Source organism: Sander vitreus, chromosome 21 (assembly GCF_031162955.1).
Source record: "Sander vitreus isolate 19-12246 chromosome 21, sanVit1, whole genome shotgun sequence".
NCBI lineage: Eukaryota > Metazoa > Chordata > Actinopteri > Perciformes > Percidae > Sander > Sander vitreus.
Genome location: NC_135875.1, coordinates 20975252 through 20998715, shown reverse-complemented (window position 1 = coordinate 20998715; position 23464 = coordinate 20975252).

Here is a 23464-nt window from a genome sequence, read left to right as displayed (position 1 = left end):
GAGCCCTACATAAACTTACAACCATCTCACGGAACAGCCCAAGGAGAGAGGGGGGGGGCTGAAGAAGGAGAAGAAAAAAAACACATTGAAAGAGAAAACAAATTAAGAAAGGTCATCTCCTCATTCCCTTTCGATATGCTATATATGTGTATAAACTGTGGGGTGTGGGGTGTCCATATGTCCATCTTCACGGTTACATATCAAATCTAAACGCTTGTGTTGTTTCCAGGACTAAACTTCAAATATGGGTACTCCTTTCTAACGTGTTAGGGCCCCATCCAGACCACCGATCTGGCGATTCGCAGTGGGAGTGTCACTTAAATGGCACATTTGTGTGAAATTCTGTTCTTCAACCCCCGCAATGTAGCACAGGTAGAATTTGTATTTTACAATTATTGTCTTCCGAGCACACTTTAAGGCAGCTTCATTCGACGGAGAAAAAGGGAAAGGAAAGAGACAGAGCGACTGTGCTTTGTTGTTGCAGGAAACAGTCAGCTGTTACAAAAACACCTGGGCAGTTAAGTGCTTGTGTTTCATCGTTTTATATCCTCATTGTGTTTTCAAACTTTCTTGTGGCAGCGGTAGAGGCAGTGATGACAGGAGTCTCACACCGCCTCAAATGGACTGACAAGTCTGATCGCCGGTTACATGATTGGCCACCACAGCGTAACGTTGGGTTGCGTTTCTCCAAAACTTGAATCCGTCTCAACTTTTCGCTGCAGGCCGCTGCGTTTTTTCCATCCAGTCCACCAACCACACTACCAACCAATCAGACACCACACCCGTCATCCCACAAATCTACCAAACAATCGAGAAACCACCTAATTGATGACCCAACAATGAAACACCTTACCATCCAATTAGTCAAACAACTAAATAAACTAGCCAACAACCCTACCAGCCAATCAAATACCCAACCACTTAACCTACCAATCTATCAACCAGTCACCCAACCATTCAACAGTCAACAGTTACCTACTAATCGACCAACGGTTACACTTTACTTGAAGGTATCTACATAAGAGTGACATGACACTGTCATGAACGTGTCAAACATTATAAACAAGTCATAAATGTTTATGACATAACGCTTCTGTCATTAAGTGTCATTTAGTTTTTGTCATGACAAGTTTTGGTTAGAGTTAGTGTTAGGGTTCATATGTCATGACAGTGTCATGTGTTCATGACAGTGTCATGTCACTCTTAGATACCTTAAAGTAAAGTGTTACCCAACCAACTAATCATCCAACCACCCTGTCAACCAGTGGAATAATGACCCAATTATCTGCCCACCCAATCTACTAACCAGTCAACCAAGCACATAACCACCCAACCAGTCCACCATCCAACCTGTCAACTAACCATCTAACCAAACAGCCAACAATAAAACCTGCCAACCAGTCAAACGAACTAATCATCTAACCACACTGCCGTTCCGGATAATTATCTGCAGATGACAGTGACAGAATTGTTTTGTTTGTTCTTACATCTTAATCATGACAAGCCGTTTTCTAGCAGTAGCAGTAATTAACTGCTGGGTTTTTATGCACACTAATTGTTCTCCATGTACAAATAATTGATTGAAAACCAGTGACGTGTTTGCTGTCTGGAGACAAACACAAACACGTGACTGTGCATCTTGAACCACATACAATATGAGAGGGGAGAGACCATGGCTGGGGGCGAAAACAAATTATATGAGAGGGCGAGACACACACTGGGAAGTGATTTTTACTGGGCGGCAGACGACTTCTGCAGCCCATCTGCAAAAGTCTACCCTCCATCCCTCCCTCTCGGTTTCACTACCTCCTGTTTTAGACCCTTCCGCTATCCTTCTTTTTCCTCCGTTGGTGAGCTAGCCTGTGGTTTTTACAGGATTCACATTAATTTGTTAACTAGGCCACCAGAGTCACGGGGGTGGAAGAGCACAACACAGTCCGACAGGAAAACTGAAACATCGCCACAAGATACAATCAATGAAAATTTGAGCACAAAGCAGTTTTAGAAACGCCAAAAATGCATACATACATTCATGCTCAGTCACACATATACTGTATGCTGACACATGGACACAAACACATACTGAGAGACAGTGAGAGTACTTCCTGCTGCTGTCTGGCAGACTACAGTGGAGTTTGCGGTTTTCCCCTGAATCACTGTGGTCAGAGTTTCACCGGGTGCGTATCAGGTTAGCTAGTCCCCCCCTGCCAACACACACACACATGCACACACACGCACATACACACGCACATGCACACGCACACGCACACACACACGGACAGTTGCCAGGCCCGGCCTACAAACCCAGTCAGTGCATTTGCGTGCACTTAAGTAACCGGGTTACTCTGAGAAACCAGGTTACGCAGGTAATCAGAGAACGTGTGATGGCTTTACCAGTGAACAGCCATACACCGTAGCTTCAGTCGGCAGAGTTCCATTGTGAATAAAAACATGCAGTACTCAGATCCAATGCATTCTCTGTGTTTAGATTAGGCTGCTAAGACTTTCCACTGGATTTAAAAGGCAGACAGGCAGACAGAGACAGAGACACACTTGAGTACTTATAATTGATTATATTATTTACTCGTAAATGAGTGTCTGGAGCACCACAATGTTTTTTTCTGTGTATGGTAGTTCTTCATCTGACTTTCCATGTTGTTCTAAAGATACTACTCATATACAATCCAAAAATATGGCCAGGATTCAAACAATAGCCAACAAGAATACATTTGGGACTGGTGGAATTACCTGTTGCCTACAATGTCTCAAATGGTAAAACTCATTATAATGGTCATTCCCACAGCTCTATACTTCATCAGCAGAATCACGTCTTAAGCCCGATTTGCACAGGACTAGTATTACCAGGGGACCTCATTTGTTTTAGAAAATACCCCCCCTCTACTTTGTTTATGTGGCGCATTCGCAAAGGATAAGCAAAGTCTGTATTTTACTCAAATTTACTGAGATTACCCCCAGATATGATGTCAAGGCTTTATGAAAACCTTCATTTATAATTGCCAACACAGCCAATACAACCCCGAATCACAGAGATGCTACTTAGCACAGGACAAATTTTACCACATAACCTCTGTGTTTGGCGAAATATGGTAGATCATTTGCGGTGAAATTTTTACTTGACAAATTACAGACATGACGGATTCACACAGGATTAAGATCAGACGACCTCCGCAATTATTACAAATGACTAGAGGTCCCCAGGTAATACTAGTCCCATTTGAATTGGGCTTTACTTTCTCTTTTTTAACCCAAATACTAGGTTTATTCACTAATTCATTCCAGTCTTCCCACTTTACCGTTTTCCCGAGCAATATTAAGCTATGAAGTGTCAATGAATCTCAACATTTCCAGCTTTCTTTTACATTAAAAAACCTGCCAATAAAAATAAGAAGTGTTGTGTTTCATTCACTGAACAGGTAAGACACAAGACAACAGGTAAACAAGTTTGCATTAACTGGGAAGCAGGAGCAATTACAAAATAGAGGCTGTATCTAATATAAGGCCCGGGTCTCCAATGAGTTAGCCAGCCGATGCTGTGTTAGGTATAAAGCCACCATTAAAGCACCTTTTTTTCTCCATTTTCCTGGCTGAGCAATACATTTTCTCCCAAAGTTGCAACATTTTTTGACAAACCTTCCGTTCTAAAATAAATATACAGTGTGCATATATGTATGTATTCATTACTTTTATGTGTCACATAATGTGTACAGGGGCAGTGAGGAAGCCAGAATTGGTTGTGGGAATTCTCACGTGAGTACAGTATATGTGTTGGTCTTGCTTGTAATTTGAGTAGCCAAAAAAAACAAGGATTTTTGACTTTTGTACTTCAGCCAGTGCCCTGATTTTATCCATTCCCTCTTTTGTGGACATCCGACTTCTAGTTCTGTTTTCTTCAGCGTTGAGTGTTGAGGCTAAAAATCGATACATCCACAGTGAAAACTAAATGGAGCATTGACATATAGAAACACTACAGTGTTCTGAACAGACATCGATACCCCATGGGGTTGTATTTTGCCCCAGTAAAACTATATTTAAACCTGTGATTGATTTCTATTACGTATGTGAGATTTCCATGAGGAGGAATTCGTTTGTAGCAACCACAGCTGTAGCAGCAATTTGCCAAGCAAGATGCTAAATGCCCATGTGTTAGTTGTGCTAAATGATACCCTGGTTGCTTTGGCAAAATATAATAATGTGTCACTTTGTGTGCACAAAAGGGAAGGGATTTTCGCAAGGAAAAACCTACCAAACATCAGGTGCGTAGAGCAGAAAATGTAAGCGCTTTAATGAGCTGACTATAGGTTGGAACTAAAGCGTAGCAATCAGCGATAGAAAGTAGAAAAACGAGTAGCAGGCTCAGCACAAAGAAGGGTTTTCTTTGTGCTCAGTCTGTTTGCAGTTTAACAGCTTAAACAAAGCTCCTCATTAAGAACAGACCTCATACTGAGTCGTCTACTCACACCTTAACGCAGTCTGGGCTCTGCCTCAGCCTCGCTCCCTTCCACCACCTCTCTCTCGCTCTCCTGCCATCCCTTTTTGATTGTCACTCGTGTTATTCATCAGCACGGAGGCTCAGTGGTTAGCACTTCTGCCTCACAGCAAGAAGGTTCGTTTGGGTTAGAATCCAGGTCGTTCCGGGCCTTTCTGTGTGGAGTTTGCATGTTCTCCCCGTGTTTGCGTGGGTTTCCTCCGGGTGCTCCGGTTTCTTCCCACCATAAAGACATGCATGCTAGGTAATTAGGACTGCAGTTGAAAATTAGCAGACTGGCTAACACTGGCGCATTTACAGAAATGTTGATTAATGTGCATTGTCCTAATCAAATAAACTTACAAACAAACAATTGGCACTTTCAATGTGGCGCTGGTGCATCACTGAATTTTACACACATACTGTACAGTGTGACAAGGGTGCTTCATTGCCAGTAAACTAACTGATCAATCAGTCAGTGACCCAGTGTTTGGATGATTGGTTGAATGGTTGATTTCAACACATTATGATAAAAGAACCTTCACTTTCTTCGAACAACCTTGGCTGTGAGCGTGTGTCGAGTGTGTATACAACAGATGCAATTGCTGCAATTGTGCTTGTAAATACTGCAACTGATATTTGGATTGGCATATGATGAACGCTCACTCATTTCCTTCTGCCGAAGCCGAGAGCAAAGGCTCAGTGATAAATCTAACTAACTAGCTGTAAATTCAGAATGTAACAAAGATTTTCCAGCACAATAACAAAAGCCCTACACCCACACACATGCACATGAATGCCAGCTACAGTCAGTGCTCAAAGTTTTGACTGTAGCTGTGTTTTCGTTAGAGTTCTTTGGTTGGTAGTTATGCACGTTTTTATTCTACCACTTAGTTTCCATCTTAAAAGCGAATATGAAAAGTTAGAGCTAAGTGAGGTAGAAATGTCTCTCTTCTGTCCAGAAGTTTAACTAATTTAACAGTGAGCTTACAGAAAGGTGTCATTGGACACATTTGTTGTCCCAATTCCCCCTCTATACTTGTCAACTGAGACTGTCCTCCCCAGAACAATGCTGCCATAAGTCATTTGTTCAAGCAGCGATTACAACTCATATTTACGTTTATAGTGGTGGCTAACTCTGTGGCCTCGCGTAATTATTATTCCATGAGTTTATGGTTTCAATTGCTAGCTTCAAGTCTTCTTCTATACAGCATGATGTAAATTTTGTAAATTATGCTCCCATTTATTTTAAAATAGACAATAAAGAAGGGGTTTCTTTAGGGCGTGGCTACATGCCGACCTGCCAATCAGGACAGAGGCTTAGCAATGCTAACCACAGCACTGTTCACATTAATATAGCCGTGAACTTGTTTTTGGGTGTTGTCAGTGTTTTAATCTTGAACTTTGACCCTCTCATTGTGTGTTTTCATTTCATCAAATTTAATTGGAACATTTTGGTCGCCTAGAAATGTCTTGTTCAGCGTTTGGTAGCACATTGCCAACCAGGGCTAGCTAGCTGGAGCTAGCGTTAGCTGCTAAATTAAGTGAAACTTTGGAGATTTTCAGTGTTCCGTGTGCCATACATGCAGATGAATGGTGCCAGTACCCAGAGGTCTGCGTTTACCCACCAGCAAAACCTGGCCTGATGACTCACTTCAGCCGATTGAAAATTGGCAACTTTCCCTCTTTAGCATTTAGCTTAGCGCAGCGCCATTGCAGCGATAGACGACACTAGCTTAGCCGCGTCATTCCCCCCAGCTCCACCTTCTCATCCAAAAACATGTCAGATTTCAAAAAATCTAGATGGCGACGCCCAAATTGCCAAACTCTAGACTTCAAAAGCACATAAACCAATGGGTGATGTCACTGCTGCTACATCCACTATTTTTAGTGTCTACTGATTTACCTCTTAGAGGACATGATCAAGGGAAATGAAGCTCGGTAGCACAGCTGATGAAAACCATGATTTATATTAAAACATCAAATTACAATAGCTGAAACTTTTAGAGATTTACGCCAGTCCCTTTCAGACAAACTTTCAGCTGTAACATTTCCCAGCTGACTTGCTTGTGGTCTGCAGTCTCTAACCAATTATCCTGATTGGTCATCAGCTAGTCCACAAGGCCTTTGATTGGGCTACAGTAAGTCTGACTGTCTGATTGGTCAACAAAAAACCCTGAATATTTTCTGATTGATCAACAACTCATGAACCCTGGCAGTGATTGGGCAACAACTGGTCATTGGTGGGGTTATGTGAATTAGATTAGATTAGATTCAACTTTATTGTAATTGCACATGTCACAAGTACAGAGCAACGAAATGTAGTTAGTGACTAACCAGAAGTGCTTAAGCAGTGATTAAATACATGTTAAATCACGTGATACAGTATGAATAAATAACATATGCTACAGTATATACAGTGTGCAAGGTGTGAATTATGTGTGTGTGTCTATATAAGTGTCCATTACTACAGGTATGGACAGGCTATATGGTAATACAGAATAAATAACTATACAGTATGTACAGTAGTGCAAGTTGTGAGTGTTGGAGGGCTTTTTCAATATGTACAGCAGAATGGTCAACAGCTAGTCGGCAAGGCTTCTGATTTGTCAACATCACATTGCCAGCTGACCCATCCATTTGACAAGTTGCATTTTACACAAAAACTTGCTTTTAAATATCTCAGCAAGACCCTTGTTAAATAATTGTGTGTGTGCAGCTTTAAATATACACACAAGTACACCCACCCCACACACCCACACACAGATACGCATCCCTTGCAGCAAGCACTTTACATGCAAAATACATGCAAGTCACGTCACATCACATGCTCAGCGAGACACATGAATCAGAACCTGTACCTGCACACTCTAATACACACACACACACACACACACACACACACACACATTTAAAAGGCTAAAAAGGCCTTGCATGGTTAAGTAAATGAATACTTCATTAAAAAAAATTCAGTGGATAAGTAGAGTTCATGTCTGCCTTCCAGTGAGTTAAAAAGAACGTAAAGCTTTAGTTCATATAGAGAATATGAAAAATGCACACACACACACCTAATGTATGATAGAAGTTCAGATAGAATTCACAATGAGGATAAACTTAAACTACAAGAAGTTAAAAATGTCTGAAATGCTCCAAGGAACCAGGCGAGGGGGTATGGGGGCGGGTGGCAGAGGGAGAAAATATGAAAGTAAAGTTGATGGCGGGTACAGGCCTACTTTTTCAACTCTTAAAAAATGCTCTCTGAAATCCCACTCGGCTCTCTAACTGAGCCCTAGTTTTTTTCATTTTATTTTCCCCCTGTTCTTTTTCTTCTTCTTTTTCTACTGGTTTTGGCGTCTGTCATAGATGGCACACACACACAAACACACCCCTCCTTACTCTCCAGCCAACGTGAGGCTTTTAACTCCAGTGGAGGAAAAAAGCTAAGGGTCCGGGAGAAAAAAGAAGCAGGAGAGGAGGAGGAGGAGGAGAACAAGGCAGAGGAGAAAGAGAACGGAGAGGGAAGGAGCTTGATGAATAAGGAAGTGTTTGTTCCGGCTTCCATTATTTGACAGACGCATCAGGGAAACGAGCACCAAATGTGAAAGCCTGCTTCGCTGAAATACAGAGCAGGAGAGCGAAACAGAAGGAAGAAACAAATCAGTAGCATATTTCGCCCAAAATCCCTCCATTCCCTTGAGCGCTTCGTGGTTGTCGGTCTTCCAATGATGTGGCTATTTCAACATGATGACAAACGCCTAGCCTGGCCAGGTGTCCTCCCTCACCCTCACTGTTTTGGGCCGTGTAATCCTCTGCTTAAATCAGTGTGAGAAAAGGATAGAGTGCGCTGGACGCGTTCCCAAACTCCCCTCCTCCTCAGTCTTGGCACAACATCCAGCTCCCCGCCAGAGAGGAGACACCTACGGGAGTCCTGTGGAAGTGCGTGTATGTGTTTGTGTGCTTACACAACCTCACATGCACACAAAAACTCAAACTCTTTATCATACACAGATTCTGCCGGAATCATTAGCAAAACAAGCAGAGAGAATTTCACACAGGCAATGTGCTGGGCAAAACATCACTCAGAGCTTACACCCCAGGGGTCTTCAATTAGACCCTAAATACCTCAGCGAGTATCCAGGGGTCCTAATTACTTCAGACTGCTTTTTTCAGACTGAAAAAAAATTTCCGCAGGCCTCCTGAGGCCAAGGGCTTACTGTGGATATGCCTGTATAGAATAGATTCTGGCCCCGAGATCAGTCAGGTTTTCCTGTGTTGTTGGTCTACAGCATCAGACAGAGGAAGCAGTCTTTGCGCATCATAGCTGGCTGCTGCTGGTGTGCGCCGTGGACGTATTTATAGTAGGAGAAGGAGAGACTACTGCAGGAGTAATTCTCGAAGCAGAGAGAAAGACAGAGGCACAGAAGGGTCACAGATCTAGAGAGGAAGAGTTAAAAATATAGCGCGATACATCTGCTCTCTGGATACAAAGCTTCAGTGTACACGCAGATTTAAACACACATACACGGGGCAAAGACAACGATTGATTTCAGTAACATTACAATGCATTACAGAAGCGTTGACCTTTTCTGAAATCGGTACAGATAGACATTAAAGGGCAAACGAGAAACAGAGTGTCTAAATACGATACTCACAGCCCTGGGGGCACATGTACCCAAACATACGTCAATACGTGCAAATCCTCAACAATATTTCTAATCAAGAATTGTAAAACTTGAACAGATCTGTGTGAAACCACAGACTTAATTTGACTTGAAATAATCAGCCGCCATCAGAACAAAACACGTAATGTCAGGTAAGACTTGAACATGGACAAAACAAGAATTATCCGACTTGAGAACCTCTAATCCAAACTACGGCGCAACCACAATTGAGTTTGCTAAAGATCTATGATCCAGCTATTTTCATTCACTGTTGGTACTTATACCTATGAGAAGTAATGCACTTTTTAATAATAAGCAGAATAAAGCGCGACAAAGTCCGCGCAGGGAGCACATCGGGGTGGATGGATGGGTCAAACAGCACGACTTTCACCCAAGAGACCGTTCGTGCGTATGTTATATGATGTCTGTACTTAACTAATGCCACGTACGTTAGTTATATAACTTCCGTATTCAACTAACACCGTGTGTTCGTAGGTTACATAACTTCTGTACTTACGCCACGTACGTAAGTTACATAACTTCCGTACTTAGCTAATGCCATTTACGTAACTTACATAACTTACCTACTTAACTAACACTACGTACGTACGTTACATGACTTCTGTACTTAACTAACGCCACGTACGTAACTTACATAACTTACCTACTTAACTAACACTACGTACGTACGTTACATGACTTCTGTACTTAACTAACGCCACGTACGTAACTTACATAACTTACCTACTTAACTAACACTACGTACGTACGTTACATGACTTCTGTACTTAACTAACGCCACGTACGTAACTTACATAACTTACCTACTTAACTAACACTACGTACGTACGTTACATGACTTCTGTACTTAACTAACGCCACGCACGTAACTTACATAACTTACCTACTTAACTAACACTCACGCACGCACGCTACATGACTTCTGTACTTAACTAGCACGCGCACGTAACGCATAACTTACCTACTTAACTAGCACTACGTACGTACGTTACATGACTTCTGTACTTAACTAACACCACGTACGTAACTTACATAACTTACCTACTTAACTAACACTACGTACGTACGTTACATGACTTCTGTACTTAACTAACGCCACGTACGTAACTTACATAACTTACCTACTTAACTAACACTACGTACGACGTTACATGACTTCTGTACTTAACTAACGCCACGTACGTAACTACATAACTTACCTACTTAACTAACACTACGTACGTACGTTACATGACTTCTGTACTTAACTAACGCCACGTACGTAACTTACATAACTTACCTACTTAACTAACACTACGTACGTAAGTTACATGACTTCTGTACTTAACTAACACCACGTACGTAACTTACATAACTTTCATACTTAACTAACGCCACGTACGTAAGTTACGTAACACACACTTATTTATTTTTTCTAGTAAAAAATATTGATACATGTCATCATATCATCTTTAAGATGAGCCTTTATTTAAAAAAATTCCCACTTTATATTTGTTCTTTCTATTACATAAGTTGTTTGTTCACACAGTACCTATTAAAAAGAATAGTTTGTTTTTCATATTAATGTCTGGAAGAGCTCAGTAATAAAATTGTTAAATCATATTTCAGTTGCTTTTGGTGAGTTGATATAAATGTAATGATTGTTTATGATATCATCTCATATCGATCACAGGCCCTGAATTGAATCTAGCCTAATCAAAATCGTATCATGACAGACTTCGTGATATCTGAAAATATATCGTCCAAAGAGTCAATATAATATTGTATTATGATAAAACTTGTGAATTAGACCCCTACTTTTCATTTACGCTAATAAAAGTGAACACCTGGGGTGTGATGTAATCCATAGAACTGTGTTCGTGGCAATTACAGCTAGTCAAATTTTCAGATAACACATAATAACTTTTTTTTGTTACACCCAGTTTCAAACCATCCCATTGCATGGAACCCTTTACATACATCTAAGAACTGACAGGAAGTTGGGCAATATACTGTACATAGAAAGTAATGAGAAATTATAACAATTAAATAATCCTCCTAACTAACTCATTCCAGTTACAGATACAGCCGTGGGTCAAATACTTAACAAATAGTTATGTCCCAGTGGGCGTTCCATGAAATGAAAATGTTTGAAAACCCCTGACTTGGATAATAGTACCAAGGATCGCCTTTGCTCTCTCAGGAGCCACGGGGGACTCATGGGGCCCTGCTGCTAAAAAAGTATATTTGTAAGACCTTTAAAGATTTGACATTTACCAACATGGAAATCAGCTGTGATCGCTGGGAGAAAGCAAAGGCAAAGAAAGATGTAAAGACAACAGATGAAAATGAAGCAGGGCAGGTGAAAAGAGCGTCAAAGGCAAGCAGCATCGCCAGACATTGTTCCTGGGGGAAGAGGAGAACAGGCTTAGCATCTCAATCAAAACAGTGACAAATGAGGACAGAGGGGGGAGTAATGATGCAAAGCAACAGACAAGGCAGAAAGGATGGATAGATTGATAAGACTGTCCTCCCCACGAAAAAACGCCCACGTATGTCGTTTGTTCAAGCAGCATTTACGACATACAAATGAGTTTATAGTGGGGGCGCCCTCTAGTTGCCGTAGTAGTTATGACGGGAGCAAAGCAGGAAGTAAGGTGAGAAAGACAGAGCGCCAAATTTTCGCGTAAGGAGGTAGGTTCACCCAGGAGACCAGGGTTTGTGTCCCGTATAAAAGTAAACAGTGAGTCTTTTTAACTTTTCGGAACAAACAGAGCTAGGTCACGTTCAGCATCACATGCACAACAGGACATTAAGTAGCGTCTGATTTGAACCCAAACCACAGTCTTTTTCTATACTTTTATACGTTTCTAAACCTAACCAGACTGCGACCGTGTCACAACGTTAACAACATGTTCAAAACAGTGACGGTTACGTTCTCTGGTTTAGAAATAAGGTTGTATTTCCTGCCACTGCTAGGGGCGCTAATTTATGAAACACATGTTCAGGCCCCCACATACAGCGCTCAGCCCCTCCACTGAGTTTGTGCAGTTGCCACTCGCGGTATTGCAACGAAAAATCCCCTTGCGACCCAGAGGATTTTTATCCCATTGGCCAGCATTGTAAAAGAGCCCGAGGCATTATGGGAGAAATACTACTGCACATAGTCAGTGGCCACATATCCCGGAAGTAAACCCCGGAAGCTTAGAAAATTTTGGCGGATGTGCCACTAAGCAACTCTCATAGAAATGAACGGGGCTCCGCCATTACCGTTGCATCCTGGTCAACATCCATAATCGTATTACAGTAGTATTAGTAGTTTTAGTTGTATTAGTAGAAATTAACAAATTGTATTGTTGTATGGTTTGGAGGACCTGTTGGGATGGATGGATGGTAGGAGGAGGAGGCGTGGGAGGGAGGCAGACAGGGGAAGGAGCAAAAGGTAATCCAAATGACATTAACACACACACACACACACACACACACACACACACACACACACACACAGCACCGACGAAACGAAACAAAGGCTGAAACCTCCAGAGCAGAGCAGTATCGGCCATGGAAACATTCCTTCCCATAGCCCTCTCACATCCACCGAAACCTCACACACACATACGTTGCCTACACACCAAGAGAGCAAGACACACACACACACACACACACACACACACACAGAAAAGAGTCACCATTGCCTCCTTTCTCTCCCTCCTGCTTCCCTCACCTCCTGAATAAGTGCACTTGTGAATCAATAGTACACTTCAGTGGCAGGAATGATTCAATAAGGCTCCGTTACTTGAAAAGACTCCACCCTTCCACCGCTATTCACCCCCCCGAAAGAAAACGTAAGCGCTCAATAAACAGACACTCCAGGTGTGTATCAATAAACTAATTATAACGCTTCACTGGATAAACCCAGTCATGCAAGGTCAATAATTTGTCATCACTTGCATTATTCCTTATGAATAATCGATGGGAGGCGAACACTGGGAAATCAGAGCATGACGTGGACACAGTAACGCTGGGGACACATGTCCTGTCAGGTTAATGTGAATGCAGCTCCAATGTCCTCGACTAAAGAAATCCTTAGTCGACTAACACTCAGTATGGACAACATGGATGTACGATTCGATGTGATTTTAAATTCAAATACGATTTCCTCACAACTTTTTTTAACCGAATGAGCTGCAGACAAAAGACTGAAAAAATTAGTCCTTATTTTTAATATAAACTGTGCAAAACAACAGATGTGTCCTGCCATCAAAAGTGCAAGTACAATTGCATTTTATCTTAAATGGCAAAAATGAAATAAAACATGAAATATTCAAATTTGAAAACAAATCCCTCATCAAAATAACTAAAGTAGTAAAAAACGAAAAGCAAAAAGCAAACGCGCAGTGACGTCTGAAGTCAAACACGTGAAATCAAAAGCAGATTACGCCCTAGGCCATTTAAACATTCCATAGCGATTCACTTTTTCATCTCAATCGGTTGTAATCTTTGCACATTTATATCGATTTTTAACCGATTCACAATGCATCGTTACATCCCAAGTCAATCAGCATTAAAAAGGATACAAAAAAAAAAATGACCAAAGACCAAAACAACCGATTAGTCGACTAAGCAGAAGAGGCAGCCCTACCAATGAGACTAACACACACATTTTAGTCACAGAAACGCACTTCAGATCAGTTCATTTTGTCCGTAGGTCATGAAGCTTGTTCACTGGATACGCACACTTAGATCCACACACACACACACACACACACACACACACACACACACACACACTCTCACACACATACACAACCTTTTATATGTCAAAATCAGTACGTCCAAGCCATGTGCTCACTCTGTCATCCAACGTATTGTGATCAATCACTAACCCTTGAGATCAACTGGTAAAAGCTGCAGAGCCCAGCAGGTGTTTCTTACCTGCCACAGGTGGAAGCTCGCGCATGCGCTGCATGCGCTGCATGAGCAGACTCCTATCTCAAACGTATAAAAGGATATGGATTGCTGACCATCTTAAGACACCAGCTCCGAGGCCGGGTGGTTTGTTTCAGGTAGAAGAAGACCACGGGGGCCATGGCGGGGTAGGGCAGGCTCTCATCCCCGCTCGCAGACACTTCCTCCCCGGTTGTAGAGATCCCCGTCAGGCGCCGGGGACGCCGGCTCCACCACCAATTCGCCGCCCTCCCCGCCTCCTGTCCCGGCCCCGGACAGGTCGTTGAGGCGGATAAAAGTCCTCGGCAGAGAGGAGCGACCCTCCGAGCCTCTGGCGTCGGAGATCCCGGAGAGATTTCCCCCATCCTCGGCCATCATTTACCTCCTGCAAGCAATGCACATATGATGAGATACAGTAAATATAGCTGACAGCCGGGGAAATGCTTAAGTGTCTGCAGCAGCCAGAGCAGAGCGCATTAAGATTCAAGAAAATCTGCGGGCAACATTTAAATCTGCTGATTTTTATTTTTATAAATAAAATCTAGGAGTACCAACTTTGCATATATGGTAAATACACTCACACTTAAATCGAAATATTGTCAGAACAGGCAAAAGTGGAGAGCAGATGGTTCATTTTAGAAAAAAAATTAAAATTATGCGCACACCTCATCGGAAAAATGATTGCATAAAATTGTTTTAAAAGAATGAATATGCTCCAAAACTGACATTTTAATGAATGCAGACAATCTATAGCCCATATCTGCTGTCATAAGCTGGTAAATAGAACGTAGCTCCTAACGAGGCTCCAAAATAATTCAAGAGGGGCTCGCATTCCTTTTCATCAAAAACAATGCCCACATCTCTCTCTCATCAGCAACAATAGCCCGCCACTATTCCAATCCGTTTCCAAACTTCAGCCCTATCAATAGGCTGTCAACAATACAATCAATGTGAAGTGATATTGCCGCGGTTATTTGTCTAAATAAGTAGTACAGGAGCATCTTTCCATTGGATTTTTTACCTGTAATGGACTCGGTAGATGTGCCCAAAGCGCGCTCAGTCATCGCATGATCAGTGTTTGTCGTGGCTATAAAGTCCACATCAGCATAAAGAGAGTAAAAAAAAACAGTAGTAAGAAGGAGAGACGAGGAGGGAAGAGATAAAGAAGAGAGCAGCAGAGGTGGGTGGGGGGAGAAGAAGAGAGAGGAGAGGGTCTGTGGGGTTCGGTGCGTCTGGTGGAGCGTATAGTTCCCAGGTGGTGCGCTAACGCGCGGGTCCGTGTCAACAGACACCCCAGGCCCCGGTCTCCGGTGTCCAAGCCTCTCCAGTGGCCTCACCAACACTTCATAATCACCCCCTCTTAGAAATAAAATTAAAAAAAAAAAAAAAGAACCGCGAGATGTGTGTCTACTTTTTGCAGCCTCAGGTTAAATATAACGCCGTGCACAAACTTCTTTATGGTTCACTCCTCCTCCGCAGAGCTGATGGAGAAACCCCCCCCCCCCCCCAAAAAAAAAAAAAAAAAAAAAGGAGAAATAACGAAAATTAGTAATCTATTTGTTTCTCAACGTGTTCCTCCGATTTAGTTTCCTCCTTTCAAATGTAGGTATCCAGTACTTTTCGTTGCATCCACAGGCGCTTTTTCAGGTTTTAAAGATCCGCGGAGATGCTGCTGCACATCCTGCCGGTGAACGCAAACAGGCGTCAAAGAGACAGAGCTTTGGTGTTTTCTAAATATCGCGAGCACCACCCCTCTCCATTGTAGCACACATGAAGAACCGGGCGCTCCTGCTCTCACTCTTGTCTCCTGCAGACTGCATTCGCTCGGTTACGTCCATCAGCTCAAGCTCACAGCTGGATGGGGGATCCGAACTTCTCACCCCCTCCCCGCCCTGCGAGCACCCACTCTGCACCAATTACAGCGCGGCTTGACTTGGAGCTCCCTCCTGACTGGCTGGAGCCAGACGTCAATTAAACTTGTAGAGCGGGGAGGGGGGTGGGGGAGGGGGGAGTGAACAGCTGGAATCTTATTGTCAACTATGAGCCAATGAGAAGCAAGGGAGCAACGGCACCAGAAGCATTGCTGTGTGATTGGTGCACAGCTTTATTATGGGGGATGTTTGAGGGGAAAAAAGTTGCCACATGGCGCAATGTGACGGCGAATAGCCTATATTTGGCTGTACATAATATAATTGTTGCCTCTGCCCAAGAGATCCCAGTTAAAACACAAACACTAAACCTGATATGTTTTTCTTTTTTGGTCAATTTATTGAACATGTTAAAAAATTAAAACTTATAAGCAATAAAAGAAAAGAAAAAAACTAACGGGATCCTCAGCAACATATAAATGACAAATAAGCAACTCAAATAATTTTGTTCAAAAGTGGTAGGAAGAACTTTTCTGGTCCTACCATACCATACCTAACCATGGAACAGTCAATAAACAACGACAAAAACAAACAAGAAATCACTGTGATGATGATTTTCATATTGATTTTCCGTTATTTAGGAATTACATAACTGCCTATGAGTTAAAAAGATACAGCAAAACATGAACTTGGCAGTCATGCATTTCCTGAAAATGCAAAATGCCTGTTAGGTATTATTATAATTGAGTTTAGCTATCCCACAGTATGCAGAGGGGGCCCCCATACTTGCCTCAGAGACCCCAGAAGGCCCCTCAAGCCTTGCACGGGAGCAAAAGTAAAAGACACACATACATCTGTCATTCTTATGTAATCATAGAACAAATACATGTAATATTATTAATGACATTTATTTCATTTCAGGTGGCAGATTTGGGGAGTTCACCGGCATGTATGCTTGTCCGGTGGCCACCAGGGGAAGACGTTTCCCCAGGCTTTTCTGCCTCACACACACACACACACACACACACACACACACACACACACACACACACACACACACACACACACTGTATACTCTCGTACCTGCAGCTGGACTAAGGAGTACAGCCTGAGGCAGAGCAGATAATTGCAATTGTAGTTTTTAATTGATGGATGTCTCCGTATTGCAATGCTGCCCCCTGTTGCACCTCTATCTTCTTTATTTTAAGGCTTCTACAAGCCCAGTGCACACACACACACACACACACACACACACACACACACACGCACACACTTTACATACAGTCTCAGCAGATTACTCACTACATAGCAGCGCCATACTTTATTTTTAATTACAGTGTATATGATCATTGATCTGAGAGCAGGATCAAATTAATGAGCAGGACCCATTTCTTTTTCATAGCATCTGTCGCAGCCAGAGCTCATGTGCAGTAGCAGATATTCATCACCTATTGCACACATGGGGTTGTTGGCATTTCTTTAAACCAATCACAATCATCTTCGGCAGCTCTAAGCTCCGGACCCAGAGACGGTGGCTCTGCAAAATAGTCACGGGAACGAACCTGTTTTGGTGGAACATTTGCACCCCGCAAAAGAAAACGCCACATACAATATTAACAATATTAAGTTAACTGTTCACACCGAGCAGGCCTGCCTTGTTGCACGGTCCAAATCTTCCTTACAAAACGTTGCTCAGAGGATCCGGTTAATGTTGCTCGATGCAACCAGAGTATACAGTTAACTCAAGGGAAACGGAAAGGGAGGGACATCCGGCAGAACTTCAGGCGGCACCGGAACTATCCCGTAAATAAGCCGTGGTCGATATAGACTCCATGCACAGCAGTAACAGGGGCGTGGTCCAACCCCGCATAAGTGAATAACTGGGTATGCCAGTTGTCCCTGTATACATGAGCGGGAAACAATGGGAAAAATGCTGGGAGTATCTCTACCTCCGGTACAGTAGGTGGCGCTCTGCCAACGCACAACTCGTCGGAATAAGGCTTTTTCTTCCGCTTGACCTTTAACAAAATCACAACAACATAGTCCACTTCTCAGCTTTTTGATAGCACCAGAGATGGTTTAGAACCAAGACGCCCAAACTCAGAGTAGTTTCCTGTATCTGCGTCATGTGGGCTCCGCCCCGGCCACGCCTCTTTAGGAGACTAGCGGCAGGTCCTGAGTGTATTGATTACAAAGTATATATTTGAGCCATTTTTAACAAGCCACATATCTCCTAAACATTCTGACACAAAAATGGCATTTTTCCTCAAGACACATCAGGTTTGAGACCTGTATCTGTCTCAGGACCAAACTCTCGCGAGATCTGGCATCACAGACAAGCTAACGTCAACTAACGTTCGTGAACGCCCTAACAAAACTAATCTCTGTGATGCTAAATATGTCTTTTACCTGTGTAAATATTGAACGTTAGCGAAAAGAAAATATTAATAAATTATACAAATATAACTTTTCAACCATCCACATGACGTTCACTACACGTTCAATCGAGGCCACGCCCCTTTAGGAGACGTGTACCGTTTCACACCATTGGCGCTGCTGGAAATGCGTTATCTTTAGTATAGAGGATCTTTGCATGATGAGATAACACAAGGTGGGCGTGTTGGATGAGATTCAGATTGAGATTGTTTCCGGGGGGTAAACAATCACGGCGTCAGCACGCTGCAGGCTAACGGCTGCAAACCACACTCTTGTACACGGAGAACACTACTGAAGACAAAGAAGTTGAAAAGCTATTTTTGTCTTCCCACAACACAACTTTTGTAAATACACTTCCAAAACCTAAAATACAACATGGAGAGCGGGCTCGTGGAGTACGGACGGCGGCGAAGGAGAGGACGGTGGAGAGCAGACGCGGAGCGGTGAAACCCGAAAAAGCTGCCTCCCGACGGCACGGGACATCGACGCCAGCAGGCCCGGCTCTGGAGCGCAAATTGAATCAGCAGCTGGGTGAGTCAGTTTAACACAGCTTACCCCGGTTAAAGTGTACACATGCATGAATACCATATATAACATGGTTACTAAAGGAGTTATCTAGGCCTGTTAACCGGGGTGTAAGAAGTCCAATTTTAGCCAGGGTAAGGAGTTTACATGGTCTTATATTAACCTGAATATATTCATGTATGAGAAACCGGGGTATATTAACCCGAATGTAATTGGGTTTACTGCATGTAAACGCAGTGATGGTGAAATCATGAAGACCGCACACCTGTGCACATAGGCGGAGGAGACAAAGAGAGAAAAAGTGAGCCAGTCAGTACACCTTGTTTGGACTGGTTGCTCAATTGTGTACTATCTAAACAGTGTAACAATTAAAACATATTGATCCAGCACTGCTTGTACCTATTAGGCAGGAATGAGGAATTGTTCTGAGCAAAGAAAAAGTAGAACACAATTAAGACCAGGTTCTGGGTGAAGCACACCTAGAAGTACAAATATAGACCAATTATGCATCTATTATTCATATAAATGGGAATAAAGCATTGGAAATTCACCACTGAGTGCCTATGAACACCTCCCAAGGCGAGCCTTTATGAGTTTTTGATGAATGATGTTTGTAGTGCTGGCTAGTTCGAGCTAAGACCCCAATTTATCAGAGTGAGTGATCCTAGCTCCCTGGGGAAAACTTTCTCTCATGGCTACTCTGCAGGCATCCTGACCAGCAGTTGCAGCTGTTTACAGACATACACACACACACACACACACACACACACACACAGCTCATACTTTACTGCTTGCCTTCATCCGACTGCGATGACAAATCTTATTGATAGAGACAGCCTGATCCTGAGGAGGTTGAAGAAAATCAGTAGACTTCATTCGACAGTAGGCTCCGATCCATACCTTCAGCATTATGAAACATTGACATCAAATGACACCTGACCAGCACCAGATTCTCTGACCTCCCCTGAGAGGGACTGGGTTTACAGTACTAAAGCTGTACATTACCATTTTTCTGTAACCATGAATTGATTGCTTTGTGAATTGTCTGATGCGTTTGTTTGTTCATTTATTTAGCTGACTGTTTTTCTGGTTGGGTTGGTTATGTGCTAACATTCTGTAACAATCGATTGAAAATCTGCGGAAAATCTGCAAAAGATTCTGCGGACTTCTGCGTCCGGAGATTCCGTGTTGCCCTGCTGACAATTGCCAATTATCGTGCAATGGTGTACTGATGTGTGTGTGTGTGTGTGTGTGTGTGTGATTGCACTCTATCCATGTTATTGAACCCTCATTAGTCCTCCCCCCTACACATTCTGGGAATGAGGATTGCCCAGTCAAGGCAATTACTATATTGATCATCAGTCCACCCTATCTCTGCTTGCTCCAATATTGTTCTTACAGTTAAACCGTTTCACTACAGGACAGGAGGCTCTTCAATCACTCAAAACATCACTGTACCTCTGCTGTATCATTTTGCAGCCCAGCACCCGAATAAAGAGTCCATTGTCTTCATTCTCTTCTTCACGAATCACACACGTCTTCTTCTTCACATGAAGAATTATTTTTAAAAGTGATCCAGTAAAGTTGATGCGAGGGTGGTGGTCAGGTTTAATACCATACAAACAACAAACGTCTGTCATGCTTAACTATTGCAACATGCTTACTTAATTTGAATTCTGGATTCATGAGATCAATATCGGTTTGGGAGAATTGTTTGCTAAACTCCAAACGGTGACGAGACACATGTAATGGTTGTATTTAAACATGTTTGGCTTTTGTAAACCTCTATGTAACTAGGATCTACACTTTTAAAGCCAAAACTACAAGTAGGGAAAGTATATTTGTGTTTCTCCTTCTTTATCTGTGCTCCCTCACCACAGACAATAACAACTGTAGTATTATGGGAAAACATGCCATTTCACAAAAATAAAAATTGTCATGTGTTATCCAGTAAGTACACTTTCCTAAGCATTGGGAAGATGTCAACAAACCAAACTGGGAAAAAAGGAGAACATTTTTTTTGACTGACAGCATGTTGAAATATATCACGATCACTGGCTCCTTTTAATTAATAAAATCAGCTGAAGTTGAATATGATCTCTGTGGTCGCTGTGAAATCCAAAGAAGTTGTTATTCACATATGCTGTTTGACTTTGTGGTATTCCCTCTCTGGACAAGCAGCACATTCCTTTATACAGTGCCAGCAAACCTGCACTCATTTAGAGCTAGCAATTGATAATATTTTGATTTAGGCCCTGGAAACCAGTTTCATTTTTCTATTAAAAAAATATATAGTTTCCACACTCAAAGTTTCAGGAGAAAAGCATCTTTAGTCATTGTTTATTGATAGTTTAATACTCGAAAATGTAGCTAATCTGCCTTAACAGGACTGCGTGGGTGTGGTTTTAGCTGCGTGATAAGAACTACCAAAAATGACAGAAACTATCTTTGGGGGAAAAAGTAGTCTATATCGACGGCGTTTCATTTACGGCATAGTTCCGGTGCCGCCCCCCCCCCCCGGAAGTTCCGCCGGATGTCTCTCACTTTCTGCTTTCTTTGTGCTGGCATTTTAAACTCTGGTTGATTTCTGAGGACTATGGTTAACTGCTCCTCAGGTTAATCCAGACAGCTAGCTAGACTATCTGTCCAATCTGAGTTTTCTCTCGCACGACTAAAACAACTTTTGAACGTACAGTCGTGAAAAAAATTAGGACACCCATGCTAAAGTTGACTAAAAAGAGGAATAAAAAAATTATCTTTTGGAAATTGATCTTAATGCGTTAATTAAAAAAATGAGGAAAATTCCAATCTTTAAGGGCACCAATTTCCTTTGTGAATGAATAATGTATCATCAATAAATAAATGTTCTTCCTTAAAATACAGGGGGCATCAGTAAGTACACCCCTATGTTAAATTTCCCATAGAGGCAGGCAGATGTTTATTTTGAAAGGCCAGTTACTTCATGGATCCAGGATACTATGCATCCTGATAAAGTTCCCTTGGCCTTTGGAATTAAAATAGCCCCCCCCCCCCCACACATCATCACAGACCCTTCACCATACCTAGAGATTGGCATGGGGTACTTTCCATAAAATCATCTCTCAATGCAAATCAAACCAGCTATTAGGCTAACTGAAATAAAACCATGCCAATCTCTAGGTATGGTGAAGGGTATGTGATGATGTGGGGGGTATTTTAATTCCAAAGGCCAAGGGAACTTTATCAGGATCATAGTATCCTGGATCCATGAAATAACTGGCCTTTAAAAATAAACATCTGCCTGCCTCTATGGGAATTTAACATAGGGGTGTACTTACTTATGCCCCCTGTATTTTAAGGAAGAACATTTATTTATTTACGATACATTATTCATTCACAAAGGAAATTGGTGTCTTTAAAGGTTGGATTTTTCCTCATTTTTTAAATTAAGGCATTAAGATCAATTTCCATTTTTTCACATGACTGTACATATGTAAACAAGTTCCTTCCGGATGCTATTTTGAAGAAGGACCGTTGCTCCGTCCGGCCCTTATCGCCGCCCAAGACAGTTGTGATTGGTTTAAAGAAATGCCAATAAACCAGAGCACGTTTTTCTTCCATCCTGGGATGTTGTGTGAACTAGCCAGACCCTCCTCCGCAGCGCTGTGGCGATAAACACATACTGTGACACAGTACATGGTATATGGTAAAACACCATAAGTGTAAGAAAGAAGAGAGCAGTAATAATAATATAGAGAACGCCTGTGTAAAGTATATTCTCTTAGGGATATGGGCGGACTGTGTTCTCAATAACAGTTTGCTACACACAAAATACACACTCACATGACTGAACGAAGCTGCTGGACAGAACAGGATCAGGCTGCCAACCTCTAGTCTCACTTTTCTATTTATCTGCTGAATGATAAATAGAAGAATATGAGTATGTCAGTTTATTTTAGCCCACATGCAATCCAAAACAATACAGTAATAAAATGCACTCTGTGTGACTCATGTCGTGTGTGTGTGTGTGTGTGTGTAGCGTGTGTGTGGCGTGTTATGGGAGCCCGCAGAGGGTCAACAACAATATCAGTCATTTATAAACAAAAATCACTTCTAATTGAAAAATGTTAAACAGAAGACTCCAGACTATACAAAGCTGCTACTCTGAAGCTTTTCCATTCCTGCTTGCCCACCTAAAAATCACACGTGATTTCAGTGATTCTGATTCACATATTGGTAACCTTGGTTACGGAGCAGAGCAGCTCGGAGAGAAACATTTTCAACACTTCATAAATTATATGCCTGTAATGACATGGAGGCAGAAAAAAAGAGGAAGAAAGGCAGACTGGAGGGACAAGACGAAGATGAAAATAGGAAAAGATGAAATAGAATAAGAAGGAAAATAAAGAGGGAGAGAAGGAGGAGGAAGAGCAGTGAAACAAGAGTAACCGAAGAAGAGGATGGTGCACGAAGAGAGGAAGAGCAAAACAGGAAAGGTATCCAAAGTAGATGCAAGAGGGAAAATAGGAGTGGTTGGAGGAAAGGCATCGAAAGAAAATAAG